This window comes from Bubalus kerabau, chromosome 4, assembly GCF_029407905.1.
Source record: "Bubalus kerabau isolate K-KA32 ecotype Philippines breed swamp buffalo chromosome 4, PCC_UOA_SB_1v2, whole genome shotgun sequence".
NCBI lineage: Eukaryota > Metazoa > Chordata > Mammalia > Artiodactyla > Bovidae > Bubalus > Bubalus kerabau.
The window spans coordinates 126,534,953-126,537,243 of NC_073627.1; the positions used below are offsets into that span (position 1 = coordinate 126,534,953).

Sequence of the window (2,291 nt, forward strand, 5' to 3'; positions counted from 1 at the left end):
GTGATGGTGCGGAAGCTACCTATAATGTCTGATGGGGTAGGTGGCCTACAGAGGACCAGAGAAGCACAGCTGGAGCTCCTTGCCTACCTTAGTGACCTGGCAGCCTTCTGCCTGTCAAATCCAAAGAAACCTGGACTCCAGGAGATAGCAGGGACTCCGAAGAAGGAAATCATTTCCACACAGATGTGTTCCTCTCAAGGCTCTGCCTTTAACCTGGTGAGAAGTTCCGAAGAAACAGAGTGAATCCTAGTCTATGGACCTGAGACCTCCCACAGATTTTGTTGCATTCTTATCGCTTCCTAGAATTGTATTCTCATGTTTTTCTCTGTCTTCACCACTCTGATTCTGATGCCCAGTTGGTTCCCCTAATTCTTTTTTTTTTTTAATAATTTTATTTATTTATTTTGCACACGGGCTTAGTTGCTCTGTGACATGTGGGATCTTCCCAGATCTGGGATCTAACCTGACTCTCCTGCATTGGCAGGCAGATTCTTTACCACTGAGGCACCAGTGAAGTCCTCGCCTTGGTTCTTGATCTTTAATTTAGTTTAGCTAGCTTGCCCTTTCTGAGAAGTAGCCTCCATATATGCATACTTCTCTTTTTTAAAAAAATTTTATTTTATATTGGAGTATAGTTGACTAACAATGTTGTATTAGTTTCGAGTGTACAGCATTCAGTTATACATATACATGTATATTTTTCAAATTCTTTTCTCATTAGGTTGTTAATACTGAGCAGAGTTCCCTGTGCTGTACAGTAGGTACTGTTGGTAATCTATTTTAAATGTAGCAGTGTGTATATATATACATATTTCTAATAACCCCTTTGCTTGGCTGGCCAGCCCTGGAAGGTACCTCCTTATGCACCCCTAATGAGCAGTCACCACAGAGCACAGCCCAGTTTTATGGGCCTAGGTAATGTAGATGTTTCCTTTACCCTCTCTGGGGGTGCTGGTGGCTCTGGGCCTTGATAGTTCTATTCTCAATCATCTCCTTCTCTTCTGTTTTGCTTGACTGAAACATATATATTATGTTAAAGTGGTTCTACCTTTCAGTGAAACTTGGCTTTTATATCTATTATTCTGGACTAGTATCTGGGCCCAGTCTTCATTTCTTTTTTCTTTTATTTCTGCTCTGATCTTTGTGGGGGGTGTTGTTCTGCTTTTTCTAACTGCTTTAGGTGTAAGGTTAGGTGGGCCCAGTCTTACTCATGGCCTTAAGGCTTTTGATAACTTTTCCTGTGCAGTAGTATTCTGTGGCACTATTCTAGCATGTGCTTTCTTTCCTGCCAGGATTATTCAAAAATTGGCCCCAAATTGCCATCCTCCTATTCCAAAAGTCTATAACCTCTATGTTCCATGTACTGGGTCTGAGGGATGCCTTAGCTTATTTCAGGACCTATGATCTACATACTCTGAGTCTAAATAATGAATCTATAAGCCCAGTGGTGGCTTGAAATTTCTATATAGAATTTTTTTTTTTTAAATATGGAACGCTTCACAAATTTGCGTGTCATCCTTGCGCAGGGGCCATGCTAATCTTCTCTGTATCGTTCCAATTTTAGTATATGTGCTGCCGAAGCGAGCACTTCTATATAGAATCTTAAGGGAAGAAATCTGGTTGGAAGAGGAGGGAGGCAGTTAAGGAGATTTGTTTTAAAGCTGAATCCATAAGAGTAGTGTGGTCAGCCAACTGGGACCAGCCACCAGAAAAATAAAAAACAGAGTTATGATTAATAAAAATATATACTTTGTTCATATAAGTGAGTTTTATAAATACAGAATCTAAGGCCTTTAAAAAATATTTTGTTGGCTAATTGTTTCATTTACTTAGTTTCTTCCTTCTCCAAACAAAGTATGATACCATTAACCTGAGAGTTTTAAACACATGCTTTGCCGACTTTTTCTATTTGTGTGTTGTTATTTGGTTTACTTTATGGCATGGAGGAAGGAGTTTACAGCCGTTGATGCCAACAACTCTTCTTCAGATCCTCCAAACAGTCTTTTCCTTGGTGAGTTATACTGTAAAATTCTAATCATTAGTGTTGTGCAATATCAAAATGCCTTGCATGGGTAACAATGACAGCACACTAGCGCACACCCAGGGAAACAAGGTCATGTTCCACCTGAAACTGAGGTGATAATGCCATGACTGTGGATGAACTCACCGAGGAAATGACTTACGGGAAGAAGAATGCAGAAAGCGGCAGGCTAGAGCATGCGGCTAGTGTGGAGGGGAAGACCACAGTTCCAAGGAGGAAGAGGATCCCCACCACAGTGAGTGATCGGTGG

General features: G+C 40.8%; 1 non-coding gene across 1 annotated transcript; it reads right to left on the minus strand.

The window, feature by feature from the left end:
- Window positions 1-1,481: 1,481 nt before the first annotated feature.
- LOC129651846 (U6 spliceosomal RNA) lies at window positions 1,482-1,588 on the minus strand. The gene has a single exon (XR_008714353.1). It is a non-coding gene; the product is annotated as a U6 spliceosomal RNA (small nuclear RNA).
- Between the last annotated feature and the right edge of the window lie 703 nt (window positions 1,589-2,291).